The 20,669-nt window shown below is 41.4% G+C and overlaps 1 protein-coding gene and 1 long non-coding RNA gene across 4 annotated transcripts in view; one reads left to right on the forward strand and one right to left on the reverse strand.

The window, feature by feature from the left end:
• Positions 1-611: 611 nt before the first annotated feature.
• LOC139335390 (uncharacterized) lies at positions 612-3,696 on the reverse strand. Its single transcript, XR_011602420.1, has 2 exons — positions 3,552-3,696; positions 612-2,809 (listed from the first exon to the last, which is right to left on the reverse strand). It is a non-coding gene; the product is annotated as an uncharacterized lncRNA (long non-coding RNA).
• A 2,184-nt stretch (positions 3,697-5,880) lies between these two features.
• The window catches only part of dagla (diacylglycerol lipase, alpha), a 35,390-nt gene continuing 20,601 nt past the window's right edge, over positions 5,881-20,669 (forward strand). The window contains exon 1 of one of the 3 annotated variants that reach the window (XM_070976934.1): positions 5,881-6,580. The gene's annotated coding sequence lies outside the window, so the exon portion shown is untranslated. The remainder of the gene's footprint in view (positions 6,581-20,669) is intronic. The other 2 variants (XM_070976762.1, XM_070976833.1) reach the window with 2 other exon arrangements.

A 20,669-nucleotide genomic window follows, 5' to 3' on the forward strand; every position in this document is an offset into this window, starting at 1 on the left:
CAGACACACCAAAACAAACCATCCTACCATTCTGTGCAATGGCCACTTATTTGGACTATGTACACCTCTGAACTGCAAGAGTGTGTACAGAACAGACCGTGCATGCTTTACTGACACCTCCCTGACTCCCTTGTGAGTTTTGTTGCACCTGTTACAGCAAGTCAAGGCCTACACCTTTATGATTTTTTGTGTATTTTCTTGGTGACCTCAGCAAACTCCCGTAGTTCACACAGCTTCTACCAGAGTAAAGGTCTAAAGAAACAGGTCTGCATGGTAGAGCACAGTTGAGTTGACAGATAATGGCTTTTACAGGCGACTACAGTATTTATAATTAAAAGTAGACCCCACGTAACATTACACACTGACCAGACACATAAATATTTTAGCAGCTATCCTTCAAATGTGGTTGTTAAAGAGTGATTAAAGACATGTACTGACTTCTGATGCAAGATATTTTACAGCTGAACCAGAAATTCCTTGAGTTGAGTTTTGAGGATTGCGCTTTTTTGTTCATGTACAACCACGATTCCAAAAAGTTGGCACACTGTGTAAAACAAACAAAACAGAATGTGATCATTTTTGCAATTATTATCAAATAACTACTCACTTGGGCTGGTTCACTGACTTTAATAAAGATTCCATTACAACCTCTTTTGTTTTTACATTTAGGTGTTTTGGGGTCAGAGGGGACTGTGCATAAGGAAAATATGTTAGGAATATATCAAAAATATATCATAACCATCATTGTCATCACTACAGTCATGAAAAACAACCATTACCCTCATTATCTCTAACATCACCGTCGTTGCCATCACTAACATCATACATCATCATCTACAGTATTATTACATCATCATTAATGTAATTTAACTTGCTACAGCACATGTGCTAAATGAGGAGTCCTATCTGAATTATTGCATTTATACGCTGTTGAAATTATGAAAATAGGATCTTTATTTTTTTGATACACTGTATTGTACAATGTAAGGTGAAGTTTGTTTTGGTGTTGGCATACTATATTTTGGATGTGTTTGGGGTGTTGACTATGGTGAATGTGATATGTTTGTACAATATTTTTGGCCAGTAATGTGTGGTAAAAATTCATACGCACCCCTACAACTAAAATCAAGTAATGGCGTGTGTCAGAGCTGTCTTTCTGCTATCTACTTATGCAACCTCCCCAGGAGCTTTACATGTGAGTGGACCATATTGTGTACAGCTGTACAGGTGAGTGTGTGTAGCAACAAAATCGTTGCTGCTTGACAATTTTTTTTCCCCTTTGAGTAAACTATACAGCAGTAGTTCATCTACACCCCACTTTCATTATATTAGCAAGCTACGATGTTCTCTTTACATTATATTTGTACTTAGTTATTAATGAGGTTTTGAAAACAAGGATTTTTCCTAAAGCTACATAAGGGGAGCACAGTGAAGACATAAACAACTCAAATGTTTCGGCAGCAGGCTTTAAAACCTGATACTACAACACTAATAGCTGTTCAGCCTGCTACAGTTACATCTACTGTGGGATGTAAACAGATTGAACCAGCACGACTGTGACTGTTGTTGTAAGACATGAAAGGTTATTGATTTATGACATCATTTGACAGTAAAATAAAACTCTTTCTTATTCTACAGCAAGAAGTAACGTTACTATTATTCTCTGCCACATACTATGCATGTTTAATCTCCAGCAATCCCCTACATCCCATCCCTAAACCACTGCAGGCCTATATTTTCTATATCTGAAAAGTTGTTTTTTTTTAATTGCACTATGCCGTTCCCTTTGTGACATTTTTTTTATACGCAGAGATGTATTGTCTCTCTCCCTGTACTCTGAGGAAAGAAGCTGAATTCCATCACTTAGGCACTACTTAAGCCAAAATCTGTGCAATACATCACAATGCATATTCCCACCTGTCTTATTTATATGTAAAACCTAGAACAACTCTGATAGTCAGTAATAATATCTATAAGTTTCAACATTACCAATAGTTTTTCATGATCTTTTAGCAAAGTGAACCAGGCTCATTTCCAGTGCAGGAATGTACAAATATTGCAAGCTCATGCCAATATTTGGACAAACTGAATTAAATAAGATAAAGCAGTAGAGTAAGCTACCTTTAGAGTGTTTGGGCTTTTCAGCTCAGTATTACAGTGTGAGTTGTTTTTTTTGTTTTTTTTTAAGAAATAGGTTATTACAATTCAGATGCGATATTGAAGCAACTTCATGCATATACTGTATGTGATTATGCTCCATATACAGCCTTGATCAAAACTGGAATGGTTCAGTTCACTACAAGTGAAAGCAGGCCAAAAAAAGGAAATAAAAATAAGATGCACAGTGGCTCCCCACCCCCCATATATGCCATCATAGTCTGTGAACCACTTAGCAACGATGCTCTAACTCATCGACTGATAAATACTTTAATATGAGACAATGATTTGGTTTTAATTTCTCCTTGCCAGTAGCAACACTCCCAGCAAAATGGCTCCTGCAGCAATAACGGCACCACCGATGAGAAAGGGTTTTAGGTGTTCCAGAGAGTCTGTGCCACAGGCCGCAGCCTCGTCACCTGCCGCTGCTGCTTCAGCTTCTGCTGCTCCATCCTGGGGAGGAGGATGCTCAGGCTCAGGGGCTGCAGGGGCAGGGTCAGCTTTGCGTGGGGCTGCCGGCTCCTTCTTCTCTGCTTTAGATGCCGCCTTGGGCGCTGGAGCCCCGGTCTTGGCCTTGGCTTCCATGGACTTAGGGACAGAGGTGTGGTCTGGTCTGGAGGAGCCTTTATAAGGTCAGCTCTGTGCTGCTTCACTGAGGAAAAACAGCAAACAGACACAGCCAGATTATCCCTCTAAATTTGGCTCAGACATCATGTTATCTGCTCAGCTGAATGTAGAGACACTGACATATGAAAGAGCCTGTAAAATCCACGATTCACTGTACAGCAGAGAATCAGTCATGTGGTGGTGAGGCCTTAAATGTGACCTTGGAAAAAGATGACATTGATGGGGACACTCGTATGCTCAGAGGACAGGGAATTGTTTATTTTGGTCGCAGCAGCTGTGCCATAATCTTCCAGTGAAAAAACAATGTTACGACAGCTTCCTGTGTAAAGCTTTTTCATCTGCTAGTTTTGTAATGGAGGAAGAGGGAATGCTGTTGCAGCTGCAGAGCTTATTCGTAGTCAAGGACTCAGTCTGTGTTTCTTTGACGCCAACAAGAGCCTAATCCAGATGCAATAACATGTAGAGAGCAAGACAGAGCTCTTTCTCTGTCTTGCTGTCTGTTCTTTCACTGTAAAACTGCATGACTCATTTGTGCCATAAATGGAGGACAAGATGGAGGAAAGAAATAAGGACCATGGTCTCTGCGAGGAAATCAGAGAAAATGCAAATGAGGAGAAAGAATGAAGAGGAATGAATGCTGCTGAAATTGAACGATTGCATCATAGCAGTTCGCACTTTACAGAATGTGGGCTGGACACATCTTTACAAAAATGTTTCCTATTCAATCCTGCAGTTATGTGAAGAGAGGAAATATGGAAATGACATACCTCTTCAACAGCTCTGTGGAGATAAGAAGGATAACAGATGAAGGAGGGACTGTAGTGGTCTCTGGCAGTGAGATTGTCCTTAATATAAGAAAAATGAGAGAAAGCGGAGAGATGGAGGACACTGAGAGCAGGAGGGAGGAGAATGAGAGAGGGAGAGGAGGAGAGACTGGGATGTACCATCTGGTCCACAAAATAGGGGGAGACTATTCTTTGCTTACATCCTGGGTTTTAAAGCCTGTTTTAAAAAATATTAATCAGGGAGTTATTATGGCTATAATATGGGTTAATTCAATATGGTGAAGATTAGTGTTCTCTATGATCATGAGATATAACACACATTACACATGTGAAAATAATTTTCTCTGCATTTTTGAGGTACCATGCAGTGGGAATACGTATTTGTAAAATGACATTTTCACTATTTTGGGTCTATACTCAAGCACATTTGAGTTCAGATTAAACAGTTACTGAGGTGAAATTCTGCGTTGGTTGGGTTTGAGGGCATTTATATCCACATTGTTGACAGTCTGCACAGGAATAAGAACCCCTTTTTTAACCCTTTAATTTTCTATGGAGCTGGAGCAGAGTGACAGAGCTACAATCTGTTTATCTGTGGATGTAAACTCCAAATTAAAGTTCCAAATCAGAATTCTAGCCTCATTGTTTCATTTCATTTCAAGCCAATTTGTTGGAGAATTGAGCCAAAAACATTGTTTATCCCCATACTAATTTTGTGTATCTCCTTGTTCTGTGTAGGGTGGTGGAGGCTTGACCCTTTCTTTAACCTAACTGAGAACATTGTCAGAGGAGCATTACCACTGACTGCCAAGAAGCAGCAGTCACTCACACAGACTTGGACAGTACTAAGGAAGGGAAGAAATGAAGCACAAGGACAGATTATTGATATGAAATTGTTGGGGCAAAATCAAGACAACCTTACTTTATGTGCATTTCCCCCCCCACCATCGCCCTCAGTTCCCATAAAACTTATTCAGTCATTTTATAAGGAAATGAGTCATGTTGCTTTCTTCTCCATGAAGGGAAGTCTTCCTGCCTAAGGTTTGCCCCTGTACATATAAAGGTGCTATACAATGTGAGAAACGCTACATTGCAAATGTGCAGAGCAATATCTGTTTCTCACTTTAAAATGCAGAGCACTGTCGGTTTCTCACATTATAGCCTTTATTCCTCAAACAATTATGTCCTACGTATTGATCATAATTAATCCTGTTGCAATGGACACAACTGCTTTAAGTCTATTTTAAAACAGCAGATGTCTGCCAAATAACCCCGAGCCCTGAGGTCAGACGTCTTGGCAGCAGGCTGTGCAAAAGTAAGAAATCCCTGTGACTGCAGACAGCCAAGTGTCCTGATGAGGTTTTCCTCAGTCATTTGATCTATTTCTAACAGATTGCTGGCATAGCTGACACTCGCTCGCCTGCATTTTTGACAGATGACATTACACTTATTTTCATGTGGCGAGTTTATGACGTGACGCGGATCCACGCCCAGCATACGTCGATCCAAAGACGATCGTAATAACAAGATAGGGATCGGTAAAGCACGGAGTTGACGGTCAAATGCGTCCTGGTTGACGGTAAAGACACTGCGCAATGGAGTTAGATAGAGCACATGATATTTTTATGTCAATTTTATGTCCATTTTTTATTTAATGTAATTTTTGTATGTCAATTTTATGTCGATTCACACCGAATGTGGATTTAAAACAAGATTTTAGTAGTCACATGAGAAAAAGGGGTATTTTCAGTTTCATGATGTGACGCAAAATAAATTAGGTTTAAATATTGGCAAGGACTAGACTCAAACATAGAATTATGATTACAGAGTAACAAAATACACACGAAATCAAATGACTTTCACCGTTTTAAGTACACGTTTTAGACGTTTTGTTCATAACGTTGCTTAAGAATTCATGTTTATTTACCACCCAAGTCAAGCTTGGCCTGCATCGCTGTTTCGTCTCTGTGGTAACGGACGTTGACGTGGATAACTACTAAACTACGCATGCGCACTGGCTCAGCCGGGCACAGTCAAATGCGCTAATAACGTTTAACCTTTACGGTAAGATACTGATTTTTAACTTTAGGGGGAAAAAAACAACTCCCTCAAACTAACCGACCAAGCAAAGGAGTATGAAACTCCCCACCCCGTCATCCCGGGGCCTTTCTGTGACACTTGACAAAGAGGAACGGCAACCTCTCGGAAAACACTGCTCTCTTTGAATCGTTTTCTGCTTCCTTGACATTCACAAACCACCAGTGGCGCCCTCTCTCCGCAGGATTTCCAGTGTGTGCCGTGTGCCATATACAGAAGCGAGTCAGGTGTGCGTAAACACAACGTCGTGTGGGATTTGCGCAGCCAAACACGGAAGGGGAATAGCGAATTCGTACGTATTTTGTGTGAGAAAAAAATGTCCGAGGGGTTGGGCCAGATTCACGAGAAATGCTCCCTCCGTTTAACTGCTGTTATCTGTGCCGGGATTCGGGAGTTGTCCGGTTGATGGCACACACAGGCTACTGACTACAGCGTGACAACCGAAGGGCTCGTCTTGTTCGTCAAACCCGAGGCACTCTCTCTTCTGTGGGTAGGAATCATCACGCCGAGCCCCGACGGAGGGACATGAAAACGAGCCACGCTCCGTGAACTGCCACAGCCGACGACGTGTTGCAATTAAGCCGAGGAGCGAGCCGTCAGCCTCTGGCGGCTTGAAAACCACCGTGTAACTGATTCCGCTCTTTGATGGCATGTATCGGGTTTGCCTGACACCCGGCAGATAACCGAGGCAGCTCCAGCTCTTTGATGTCTCTGCCCATTCATCCCTCTGTTGTAATGACGTCTGTATGGTTATTATAATTCGGTCGGTTAGACATTTGTGAATTCATCCCCCTCCCTAAACCCTGAGCCGGTGTCGGGGAGAGCGAGGCTGAGGCGGGTCGGCAGTCGGAAGGATATGGGAGAGCGAGCGGAACCGATGCAGTGGGTCTTGGCAAGGCATCGTCAAAATTCAGGTGAGCAGCCGGATGAGGACACTGACACTGATTTATTACCTGCCTTTAGCTGTACACTTACGCATGCATGGGAAGCCAGCCCGCCGCGGCACGGACATTGTGACCTGCCCCCCGCCTTAGCCCATGTTTGAGTCCTGGTTTGAGACACATTTCTTAGGCCACATCCACATTAGCTAGGCCCGCTGGATGCCACCTTAAGCAGCTGTCCTGATTTAAATGAGATTAGACACTACTGCTGCTATTCGACTTGTTGGAATCACACATTTCTGGTGCTGTTGCACGCATGAACACTCAGGGCTGCAGCTAACTGCAGTTCTAGTGGTTGACTTATTCCATATTTGTCTGTTACTTTAAAGTCAATTTACTGTATGAAATACCAAAATGATGACAAATGCATGTCACAAGTTAGAAGAGGCCAAAGTGATGTGACACAGTCTTGGCCTAGTTGGTGTACACTGATAGTACCCTCAAAGTATTCAGTTGAAGTAAGTTATCAGTTAAAGTAATAATCAGTTTTGCTGTGGACTTATTGTTCTGCTTGTTCAGGTTTTAGGTCTGCAGAAGCAGACCTAAAGTGAAATGCTTCCCTTTAAAAAACAAAAAACAGGGACCTGGCACAGGCGACAGCAAGGGGAATGTCACACCTGTTTATCGTGCACACTGTGAATATTTCCCTGGCAATTTGGGCCCTGCTTTTTCTCACGACTTCCATTTGTGGATACTGTTTGTCTCTGTCGCCAATGTGCACATGCCACTCTGACTGCAAATGCCTTCACTGAGCCGTGTTTCGTCATTAATGAACACGTCCAAGGGCTTTGAAGAATGATAATGTCATATTCCAGTCAAAGAGAGTGGGTTTATTCCCTTTTTTTTTTTTTTTTTTAGCAAAACAAGAGATGAGGTCAGGGAACATGAATGAGGAAAATGGTAGTCATTACACATACTGTAGCCTAGACCTGTTGTTGTCTCCTGTTTTACGATGAGGCACCAGATAAGTTTGTTATCAGCAGAGGCACTGAGTGTTTAGAGCACACAGATGAGCTCTGGACTATATCCCAGCTATCCCACTATTTTCATCTTTCTTATTTTACACTGATTCCTGCTCTTACCTCTAGCCTACTGAGTATAGACAAGCTTATACAATACATATTTAATCAGATTTAAATAAAAAATCAATCTAAGAGCAGCCATGTGAGGCGGCATCAACATCAGTGTTTACACTTGGTTCTCTGGCATCCCTCTAGGCTTCAACCCTAGTGGAAACCAAGTGCCTCCAGGGAGTCCTGGCAGATACAGTACGCTGTCTCTCTGTTTTCCAAAGCATTGTGTGTGAAAGCTGGTGCCTCTGCTCTAATATTGTCTAATTATTTTAGATCATTTGATTTAGCAGGGTCTTTTGCTGCTGTTTACAGGTAGGTGAGGGCTTGCACTATGTTGGGATGAAGCAGCAGCACAGTGGATGATTTTGCAGTATTCGTTTTAGTCCTGCAGCAACCGCTGTCAATGTTAATGAAGCAAATCTAATCATTTGTGGTATTCCACTATTGCTTTTGCAGGATTGCAAATCAAGTCAGTATTGCTTTTTTGTCACATTTGTGCCTTTTTTATAATTCAGGTGTTGCATATGTAAACCAGGGAGTTCAGATCAACTATATCTACAGGATAAGGTCTAATGTGGCATTTAAGAACCAGCCAAAGCTTGTTATTTTAAATTTGGGTGGGAATATAACACACCATAGCCAAAGATTTAGGTGCAGTTGTTCACAGATGAGCAGCAACTACCTTAAATAGAAGGAAGTTGTGTGAGATATTACTGCCTAAGCTGTTGTTTGATTTGTTTTCCATGTTTGTTGTGTGATTTGATCAGTTCCTCTTCTCCTGTCAATGTTTGGTGCCTGTTGTTAAGTTTTCTCTATGATTCCTTCCCTCTACATCATTTTGTCCTCAGCTTCCCCTTCCTCAAATAGTTTGTGCTGCCCTCAAAGGCTTAAGGCTTTATGTTAAAATCCATAGTAAGGCTGTGGGTTTTGTAGCCTCAGTTTGAATGGAATGCCCCCGGTACATTTTTATATGGCTTTTCATAGTTAGTGAAGATAATAATGGCACTACATCAGATCCGTGCAATTATCTGGAAATAATGCACACCCACTGGCCATTTTCATTGACCATGATGTAACTGCAAATGTCATGTGTATGTTGCTTGTGTGTATATGAAGCCACAACAATCATCAACGCATATTGATATACCATATGTCTCTGCTCTAACAAATACCATATAAAAGGAATACATTTGTAGCACTCTTGTAGACTAACAGTGGGCATACAGTCTGGCAGAAAAGTTGTAGGTCTGTACAATCTCAATCTGTATCTGGATCTGTATCTCAATCCCTGTCATGATGTCATGACGTGTAGGTGAGTGTCCGTGAGAGAAGAATAAACTATATTAAAAAAAAAACAAAAACCACCAACACACGTTTACTCACTCATTTAGGGAAAACCTTTGATTGATTTATTTGAACATATAAGCTAAACTGAGTGATTTGAGTGAAACTGTACACTTTTAGTTTAACTGCAAATGTTGAGCCCAGGTTTGAATTAAATGTTTTGTCTGAGATAATAAACAAGACAAAATGTGATACTCTTGTAAGTGTAATGCCACGGGCCCTTGAAATTGAAGGTCCTTTAGTTGTCTGTGTTCAGTGCACATTTCAGCATAAAAGGCACCTTTTTATTTCTGTGAAATGTGTTAATTGCAAAAACACTATTTTGATAACCAATTATTTATTTGGAATGGACTGAAAATGGTTTATTCTCAAGATTTGGATTCATTTGTGTTCATTTGTCAGACACCGAGCTTGAAATACAAGTTCATGAGAGATAACGAGGCGATAAACATTCTCACGTTTGCAGTTGCTAATAACCCTCCGTTGTATCCGGTCCACGTACAGGACTTTGATTTGTTTACGGTCTTTGCAAGGTCTTTTAGAGATGGAGATGTCATAGCATGCATCTCAATACACTTGCTCCTTTTAACATTGCATCAGGGGACAGGGGATCCAAATGAGCCATATAGAAAAGGGCATCGCTCTGTGATAACATCCTTGAGGCAGTATTGATGGTCTAACAGGTGCAGGCAAGTGTGTGTTGGTGTGGGTCTCCTCCTGGACAGGCTTGCACGTATTGCAAAACCTATGAGCTGCAGAACTGAAATCATGTGATTCTGCAGTGAAGCCATTAATAGACAGCTGTTCAATGAAAGTGTGTGTGGAAAAACACCAATTTCAAATACCACAGTACATTCACTGCTGAAAGCCTATGGCTGCTGTAGTGTGTTGCATGGACTACTGCAGTTATTTTCAGGACCTGACCACATACAGATCTGTACATGGTTTGTGGCAACAAGCCACAAACAGGTTAGCAGAGCACATATGTTACCACCCCACCACACAATAACATTCATGTATACACAAACACACATGCAGTCAGCAGTGCACATACTATCACATCAACTGAAAGAAGAGAAAATGGAGTGGGAAGAGGTGAAAGGGATTGAGTGGGTGGCAGTGGGAGAAAAAGATGGAGAAAGAGGCAGAGGGAGAGTAGGAGTGAGTGGCACATGGCTTTCAGTCTAAAAAAAGATGAGCAACACGAAACCAAAACCAGAATCTGGATTAGCTAGATAAGGGAAAGGAGGGGGACAGGGGAAGGCTCGAGGAGAAAATGTAGGTTTCCTCTGCACCGAAAATGGTGCAGATGCACATGCTCGGTTTGATGCTCATAAATGTCCTCTAAAATATGAATACTGAATGAGTGTGTGGGTAGAAGGAGAAGAAGAGGAGAGAGCATGAGGATGGGAAGACAGAAGATGAAGAAGGCAGAGGGTGAGATGGAGACGGCGGATTCTTCAGGATGGACAGAATACCGCTGTAGTGTGACAGAATAGGGAGAGACAGGATCATTAGAGACAGCGGGAGCGGAGCCAGGGATGTGACAAATGCTGGAGACAATCTTGATCTGAGCGGAGTGTGACACTGACCCAGGCAGAGAAAGAGAGAGACTCGAACAGATGGATGTATGACAGAGAGCAGGAGACGGAGAGATTTGGGACCGTGCTGCAGTCGCGCCAACCGGCATAACCTCGTCATTTCTTGCAGACGACACCCCCCCCCCCGCCCCCCCTTCCCAAGCAAACATTTTTCTTTTCTTGTTGATTCATATTGATTCTGACACCATAACAATCTACCCTGAGGACAGGGAGGACACTGCATACCTGTGTGCTCCCACAGAGCTTCTCTTTAATAACAGTAATAACAATTAATTATGCAATAGCCCTTTAACACTCATAACGCCGTGAATATCACTGGATATTGATGTGAGTCAAACCTGGTTGATGTTGTGGTTGAATATCACTGCCCAACACTGACTTCCACATCTGCATGTGGTCTGTCAACTTTGTCACCAAAGTCACTTCCCTACATTTTGTGTATACAGAGGGCATGACATTTAGGAGTGCTCTTAGCTCATACTTGCTATAAAAACCACATGTACTTGTAGCAGGATGCTTTCAGGGGTTTAAATGAAAGCTGGGGTCTGTTGACGTGTGTTTTCGGTCACACCTTAGTCTACAGAGATTCTCTACTTGTGTGCTGTGAGTGGAAGCTGCTGCTCTATGCTGACATTTAGACTCACATGGTGTGATGAGTGACACTTATAAGCGGGAGCAAGTAAAGAATTACACCCCTACTGATTATTGAAATGTGTCCACAGGGTTTTTTTTTTTCTGTATCTGTTGGAGAAAGATGATCTAAGAAGAGGTGAAGGTCGCTCGTCAAAATGTGAAGTCTTCTAAAGCACAATTTAGGAAATATATGGTTGTCAACAGAGTGTGAATCAGAGCAGAGCATCCTACTTTTGGATGGACCCCCATGAAATCACACACAGTTTCAGTACAGTAGTGTCACCCACTTGACAAAGCAAAAGGGCAACAATGCTGCAAAATACACACCACATTGCTACATAGGCATAGCTTCCCCGTTTCAAAGGCAAACCATTGTTGGTGACTTTGCCAGCATGTACCTGTTCGAACTTTAAAAGCAAAGTTTCTTGAAGTGATGCTCTACCTCAACTCTGTCTGCATCTGTAGACAGATGCCTGAAAGGTACCTGTTGGTGAAATGGATTCCACTGGTGACACTTTTTCACAGAAAGAAAGCATCAAAACATCCACAGGAACTGCTTAAACCACCGTTGCAGCATAATTCAATTCCCCGCTGTCCGTGCAGTAATATGGTGTCTAATCGTTGAGTTTCACAGTGATGTGGCTGCATACTTCCATGCTGCAGAGCTTCAAGGAGCAGTAGCCCAACACAAAAGCTGTGTATTTAGCCGTTTTTTGGAGAAAACATGTCTGAGATGATTCTTGATGATTTCAAAAGGTTTCTGTGGTCATTCTGACGTTGACTTCTGTTGTCATCCATTGTATTTGACAGAAATTAAATTGAGGTTGAGGAAATGACAGTCTTTGTACAGTGACCTTTGAAACTGACAAAGGGTGAGTGTGTGACACTCATGACATCCTGCAGTTTATGGTTGAATTATCACTAAGGGAACACGTGACGAGGTTCAGGCTTGAGCTTATCTGTCAGAAGTGGGTGTGCTGTTAAAAAAGGCTTGTTTCATCATATCCAATTTCATTTATCACCTCTCAAACCTGGACATTATATGTGCGCACGTGTGTGTGTGTGGATGTTTGCCAGCCAAAGTTAATGGTCAATGTTCTTCTTCTTCTTCTTCTTCTTGAGATTGGTTAGAGTGGTGACAGAGGTTTCTCAGGTGGAGAAAGTGATAGAAAATAAAAAGGCTATAACCAACAGGCTGGTGATGCTGCAGGGGGCCCACTGCAAGCGAGATGGAAGAGTGAGATCCCGAAACACCTGCTGCTTGTCGTACCAGTTCACCCTGCCACAATGCTGAGTTCAGATGGAGCTCAAGTTTGCTGTGTGTGCAGATTTCAGATGCAGGTCCAGTAATTGTATTCACCTCAGGAACAATGTATTGGTAGTATACTAACAGTGTTGCATGTAATCTTTTGAGCTGTGAGACCAGGTGAATTTTAACTCGTACCTTTTATGGCCGATGGTGGACATGAGTGTGCACCAACCGACTCAAGAGCTAGGGTTTTTTAAACATCTATTGGACCAGTGAAAGCAAAAATAACATTTTTGTGGATGTTACCAGGTTATAGCATGTGTAGAAGACGCATCAGACAGTTCAAAAATCATTGCCAATAAAACATGCTGTGCAGCATGCCTGTGTCCCTGTGCATGTTAAAGACAAAGCCATAATGACGGATGGGGAGCCCTGTCATTGTTGTTACATCATTGTTGTTGCATCACGTGGGTATGGGCCTGGGCCTGGCACACAGTAGCACGCCGTGCACAGCACAAAAGCATTGCTCACATGCAGGAATATGTCACAGCCTTTTCACAAAACACATGTCATTTTGGATTCAGACGGAGTCACCAGCTCAGGATGAGAGTCAAGAGTGTGCATGACTCATGCTGTGTGCAGAAAGCATATCATAGCTGAGCCGGTGACAGAAGCTCAGCCTGGAGCTGTCTGTGTATCAGTGTTGCCCTAAAGGTCAGGTTTTAGACATTTAGATGCTCTTTTGATCTCCGGAAACAAACACAGCAGGGTGCATGATGTGTGCCAGCTTCAGGTGCTGGAACTCAATATAGTTACTGCTGCAGAGGTTTAAAAATACTAACTTGTTTGCAATTTCCACCAATTAATGGCATTAGGAAGTTTCTCTGCAATTCTGTCAACATCAATAAGGGATTGGCTTGGCATGTGGGCTGCAAAATTCCTAGAACTTTCAAGGTGGAAACTTTCCATGGGAATTTATGGGACATAACAGGAATAAAATGGAAATATAGGGGTTATTTTCCACAGCCACCTCATATGCAGATAGAAATAAACCTTTTTTTGTGTATTAAGCAGACATAATTGGAAACTCTTAAGTTGAGCTTTAATTAATTGAGTTGAAGAATGAATGGAAAGACATAAATTAAAACTCCACAGTTAGCATGCTCAATCAAGCAACATCCCAATAGGTAACAGCAAAGTGATTGATTTTACACTAGTCCATGTACGTTTGTAAAAACAGAAATCCAATTTGGAATGGCCTGTATGAAACAAAGGTCATTAAAAAAAACAACAACAATCTGTTAATCCACTGTATGTCTACACATAAATAGTGTGTATGGTATCCAACTTCAGTCATGTTTTGCCATTTTGCACCATGGTCCAAATGTTCTTTCTGTGATTTATTTTTTTCCAATGATTTATAGTAACCATGTCAGAAACATAAAGACTAAAGCTTGTAAAGTGAAAATTTGACGTCCTGTATATTTAAACTAAGCTTTACTTTGTGTTTAAATGTACTGTGATGTGACTAGTCCCAATTGTGTTACTGTTTTTGTTTTTACCCTCTCCATTTTCAGTCTCTTTTGGTTACTCGTCATGTCGACTGGACTGCCAGAGTTTGATCATAATAAAATGAAATGTGCCTTAAACCGTTCATAATTGTTTTTGGAGCGTTTTGGATGCTTGCTGTGAAACTAGCATTCGTCAGCTATGTCTGTCAAAAAGTATATGTATTTTCCATTTGCTGGTTTTGAACTAGTATAAACATCACCGCCTTTCCAGTTTGGTCCCAAATTCTTAGCGGCACACATCCACGCAGCTGTCAGTTCAGCACAGTTAGTGTGAGCAGAATCTGTTAGCATTTCACTATAATGAAAAAGGCTAAGTGCTTCTGCTAATGTCTACAGTGGAAGCTAAACAGCACCACTAATAGGCTAACATCCCCTGGGTTGATGGATGGGAAAGCCCTTGAGGAGGGAACTGCTATTAGCAAAGATGTTGGGTGGAGACATATACTGATGGCCAGAGTCTTCTTCCATGAAATGAGGCTAGCAGAGCTGATCTCGTCAGAGGTCAGTGCTGATTAGTGGTACAGAGCACCGATTACAAGAGCAATAGGCTCAAATTTGTGTATGTCACTGTGCCGCGTGGTGGTTTGCCTGTGTGAGATTATCGGGCTGGTGTGCGCTCCACTGTGAGGTTTTGACTTGCGTTGACTTTAAGATGTTAATAACCAACAGAGAGTGAAATTGAAATTTGCAGATTAAGATCTGCTGCACTCGGATCGTACACAGATGGTTAAACAGACTCTTTTCTGAGGTGATTTCATCACATTGATCTCAGAATCTCAGGAGTGATCAATCGAAAATATTGATTGACCTGTGGCTGCCATTGTTGCCTAACAGAGGCCTGAGAAGTGAAAATATAACCTGAATACATACAGCAATGTCCACCTTCCCCATGGTCGTGTTAAGAATGATTGATGAGATGACATGAACAAAAAAGGAGATTGTTAATGATTGCACGCCTCTGAAGACAATTGATAATAATAGTGGCGCTAATGAAAATCCTTTTCTAAAAGCAATTTAGAAAGTGCTTCACGGGTCATAACCACTGAAATGATTAGTCGATGAGCCAATTCTTAATCGATAATCAGACATTTAATCCAAAATTGTAATTGTTTTGGTCCCTCTGACTTTATGAAGCAAAAATGCAAAACATTCTGCAGATTTAGCCTCTCAAAAATGAGGATTTGCTGCTTTTTCTCTGTTTCATACAGTATAAGTGCAGAGAGCATATCTTTGGCCCATTGGTGGCACAAACAATTTAAAGGCGTCATTGAATAATTGTGACGGACATTTTCATGATTTTTTTTATTTTTGGAAGGATTTAAGCATGAATAAAAAATCCCAAAACATCAAAGGACAATCAGCAAAAGGAATAAGCAAGGAACAACCAGCCACAATGATTTGAGAAACGTCAAATTGTTTTTGAGAATGGAAGCTAATCAGTCTTTCTTTTAACATCATACACCCTCTGACAGCCAGATTTCATGAAGACAGTGCTTATGAATAACTTCCCAGGTTTTAGTTGCCATTGCTTGATTTAAAGTGGGAAGCTCAGCACTGATGAGTCTGAATCGATTGTATGTTTGCGAGGGTGCCATCGTGTTAGCAGTTGCTTGTTATATTGCACAGATCATTCCACTTAAGGGATATCTTAAGGCAGTATAAAGTAGTAAAAAAAGTGCAATAAATCACTAAATGCATGCTGGGATAGGCTCCGTCCCCCTTGACCCTGAACTGGACTGGTGGTTTAGAGAACGAATGGATGCATGGATAGATGGAAGGAGCTTGGACTATGTAATTGGACTTCTTTCTTTTACTTAGAAACTTCACCCTTTACACTACAACAAGGTCGTACTCTCTAATCCCATTTAACGTATAATTATGTCATAATGTTTTTTTCGACTGTCGAGGTCTCTGCTGGGAGTTTAAACCATATCGTAACAACAGGCCTGGAGGAGAGTGCTGATAACAGTGTCCCTGACGGTCTAGTGTGCGCCTTCTGCATTTAGGAGATCTGCTTGATTTCACCGGCCTGATTGTTTTGGCCTAAATGAGATTGGGGGGGGGGGGGGGGGTGGGAGTGGGGGGTAGTTCAGATGTTCCTTTTTTTCCTTTTCCCCCGTTAACTTTCCTCCCTCCTTCCACTGTCCTCTTTAATGGTTCTCCAACCCAAATAGAGTTTTACAAGGAGATGTGAGATGGCTTCAGTCACATGAGCCCATTCACACACCCTTGTTTCTTTGACTGACTTTGTCATTAGGTCAAAGCTGATGAGCCACATAGCAGGGTAAAAATTAACAGTTGGGATCTGTAGGCAGAGAATTCCCAGCTTTCCTCTCTAGCTCTGGCTTTTTAGGAATAATCACAGGAAGTACCCAAGCTTTATATTGGCGTATCCAACCATTTGCTGCGTAAGGCTGAGAGCTAAGAGGTTCGTCTTCCAACCAAACACTACTACAGCAAATTTCCCTGTGTTGTCCATCCTCTTCCATTGAAGGTCTGCCAATCAGTGAGACCACCTGCTGTAGTGCTTTGATTGGAAGGAAAGCCATCATGCTGTCACTCCACTGCTCATGGTTTAACCCCTCTGCCTTTGACGCAGTTAGCCAGTTGTAATCACCTGCCAGCACCGCTCAGGCCAAGTGGCTGTTAAATACAATTTCTCTGTCACCAAAACACTGAAGGAAATGGCTGTTACAGGGCGTAAATTGTCCTGTAACATTTGTGCCCACTCCATAAAATCCCATTTCTTGGTGTGTTATATCCGTATGGCGTGTTATTCAAAGACATCAAGGAGGTTCATATTTTCTAAGATAAGATAACAGTCTATTAATTCCCTGTAAAGGAAATTAGGGGGTTACAGGCGGCAGAAAAATTAGCAGGAATAGGAAAAGGAGACATAGAAAGGAATGAAAAAATACAAAATAGAAAATAAAAAATCAACTATGTATAATACATTCTATACAAAAAAAGGGGGGGGGGGGTTATTAAGAAATAATATTGCTAATGGGATAAAGATTGAAAAAGCTCTTAAGCTTCCACCATCTGAGCCTCTGTGTGTCAAATGCTGTGCTGTCTGTGGGGTCTCAAGTGGTATGAGCCCCTTTTCAGAATTAGAAAGCAGGGATGAGTGAGATAAAAGAAACACACTGGAAATCTAGTAGCTTTACAGTGAATAACAGTTTCATGAAGCTCACAGGACTTTGTGTGTACATTCAACTTTATAACGTTGTTTTGTGCCAGTGGTTTATTGTGTTGTTAAGCAGCACAGTTTTACGACACACATTAAAACAACTGCATGTAGCGTTCAGTTTAAAACCGTGATCACGCCCTTGAATGTAACTGTGTTTAACTGTGTTCTGTAGTTTTAGTTAGTGTTTTCTCGTTAATTATTTTTGTGTGCATTTATTCCGTTTTAACTGCACTCACAACATCATTGGGAACAAGGGCATGCATTAAAAATTCTTTTAAATGCATTCTTTGCTGCTGACTATTTTCCAGCAGCTGCAGCAGGCGCTTCACAGTCAGGTGAATAGCGGGTGTCTGCTTGATTAAGGCCATTCACAAAGCAAAACTAGTTCCACCATTCACTTCTTCCTCTCAACAGAATAGAGAGGAAGTGATTTGGCTTTTATGGCTAAAAGATCTAATATTGATATTCTATATGTTTGAAGTGCCCTGTCTATATTCAGTGTTGCTCGCCAAAGCACGTTCCGTGTGTCCTTGAAAGCCAAGTCTTTCTACTTGCTTTTGCACATTTGCTGTGTCTCAGTGTATCACTGCAACCCGTAGATAAGTGGAATAATGTGAAACTATCAGCAAACAACAAGCAAAACACAGCCCACCTCATTCAAGCATGTAGTTTTTGAACACTGCTGGTGTTCAAAAACTATACGGGCTACCTTTAATCTCTACAAAAATACATTAGAGAACATAATTAATATACAAATTTGGAGAAAGTAATGAGGTTGCACCACAAAGTACAGCAACTTACTGTTAGACCAACACTAAAGTCAAATAACCAGGACATAGAAAACTCTCCATCTTCCTTCTAAACTTGTAGAACTATTCTCATCTCCTCTTTCATCCCCAAGACACAAAACATACTGACGTTAGATGCTGCTTCTGACGTGTGTGGCCATTTTGGCAAGGGAAGAACAACAAATGAAGCACACCTTACAGCAACATGGTCAAAAATCGCATCACTGTTTCGGACAGTATCCCTCCGTCCCAATTTTACTGCAGTAAATATGTTTTGTCCATGTGATGTGAGTCTGAAAGTGACACAGTGAGCTTGGCTTTTACAGCTCAGTAGGTCTCCAAGTTTCTGTAATGTTGATGCCAGCCATATTTACACTAAATGTCCTCTGTCTGCTTCATCTCACCCAGTGTTTGCTGGTGCGCATTTAGTGACATTAAGCAGAATATCTGAACTGAGCAGTCCAACATTTGTCAAGTGAAATAGTTGTGGTTGGTCAGGGTCAATCCAAATAGAAGATCTGACAGAGAGAAGTCTCAGTCACCATCCCGTCCTGCTAAACAGTATAGGAGCTCATTTTTTCCCCATCTTGGTCCTCAACAATAGGAGAAAACCTTTTGATTTGACAAAATGCAAATCAGTGCAGGTGTTTAGGCTCAATCAGCAGCAACCGGAGAAGTAAAGGAGAGAACTGGCACACGGCTAAACACTGAGCATAAAAAGGTACAATGAAGACCTGTTATAATTGGTATAGAGTTTACGTGAAGACACATTTCTATTCTGGACATGCAAAGCTCTCGGACTCTGAAGATTGAATTTTGTCACAAGTTAAAAGTCCAGCGCACTTGGGGGGGGGGGGGGGGCACGGGAATCCTTTCTGATAGCAAGGTCTCCAGTGTTTGTGTGTGTGTAGCAATATAAAAGAGAAAGGTTTGTAAAAAGGTACTTCTCCGCCTGATCTGCACAGAGGAAATGCCAGTGTTTCTCTGTAATACTCACACATCCCTACTGAGAGCTATGTAGGTGGTAGCACAAATGCCTCAATGAATGTTTTTCTCTCTTTGCCTGATTTTTTTTTTTTTTTCCTTCAAAGGTAATTAGGTGCATTTTTGTTGAAGTACAAACTATGAAGTGTATATTCTCTGCACAAGAATTGTTTGTTCATATATTTTTTAAAATTTCTATTTAAGCTTTATTTAACCAGGCAAGTCATTAAGAACACATTCTTATTTACAATGGCGGCCTGGCAAAAGGCAAGAGCCTTTTGAGGAGAAGGGGACAGGGACGAGGGGGGTATCAGAAGATAAAAGAAACAGCAACACATACAACATACATTAGATAAAAGACAATAGCATAAAACACAACCACGGGCAAGTGGCTAACAAATAGCAGCATCAGGTAGTACAGCAACAACAAAAGTAGCGCACACATGCAGCAGGACGGGAGAAGCAACATCAGCAAAAATAAAAGTAGTAATGTAGTAAAAGTAATGCAACACATATGCAAACAGACCAACAGCAAATAGCAAGACAGACTGGCAGAGCAATAACAATAGCAGCATTTTTCAGGTTATTTCTCAAGATTAATAAAGCTGGGTGATGTCATTTCTTGTGCTTCTTAGTCTCAGAAACCTTAGACCCCTCTTGAATTAATGATGATATACTGAGCTAGTTTATTGAATACGTTTAATACATGTTGAGCATTAGAATGATTTGAAGTCTTATGTCAATGTCTGAAGGGGAAACTCTTTGTAGTGGGTCCAAGGTCTGATCTTAGTATTTATGATTAGCAATGCAGATGCTTTTTCTTTTCAGGCGCTTATCTCTCGTAAAAGCAAGTCCTTTCACAGACTCTGTCATCTGTGCATCTGTCGGTATTGTTAGGACGTGGTTACCCAAGAAACTCTTAGTACACACATAATTCTTTATTATTGTGAAAAGGGGTGTAATCACATGACATTGTGAAATACAAGGGCCACAGGTTCTGCAGACAGACAGCTTTTTCGACAGTGGTTCAGCAGGATCTGCATTATCACCTTCCAAACGAGTATGTCACCGACCACACTCACACTGAGAATGGAATGGCGTGCATGCTGTCTTGGCACTACCTGACATGCACAAGAGAAAAAAAACATTGCTATACATTCCAGTCCAGTTAATTTCAACAGACCGGTGCAAGACTTGCAGCACGAACAAGACACATAACGTCAGGGAACACGAGTGTGAACAAACAAATATCGAACAAAGGGAAGGGACAAAGGAAGAGTTCTGATGCACCTCGAACTTGTTATGTCAGTACTTGGCTGTTTTTGTCCAATCTGACCACTTGCAAGTGGAGTTCACTTAAATGCACAATTGGACATTGCTGACTCTTTGGGATCCATTTAAATTAGCAACCTAAGTCTTGCAACTCCTGCTTTTTGCTCATTCATGACCGCACCAAATTCCCTCTGCAGTTACACCCGCTGTGGAAATGCAGATGATTCTATCTTTGCTGCATTATTTATCAGCTTCAAACAAGAGGTTCTTATATATATCTTGCATGATAGTACATTTACCTTTTTGACTGAGGAATGAAGCGTCTGTGCCTCGTGCTATTTTATTCAGGCACGATGC

Source organism: Chaetodon trifascialis, chromosome 1, assembly GCF_039877785.1.
Source record: "Chaetodon trifascialis isolate fChaTrf1 chromosome 1, fChaTrf1.hap1, whole genome shotgun sequence".
Taxonomy (NCBI): domain Eukaryota; kingdom Metazoa; phylum Chordata; class Actinopteri; order Chaetodontiformes; family Chaetodontidae; genus Chaetodon; species Chaetodon trifascialis.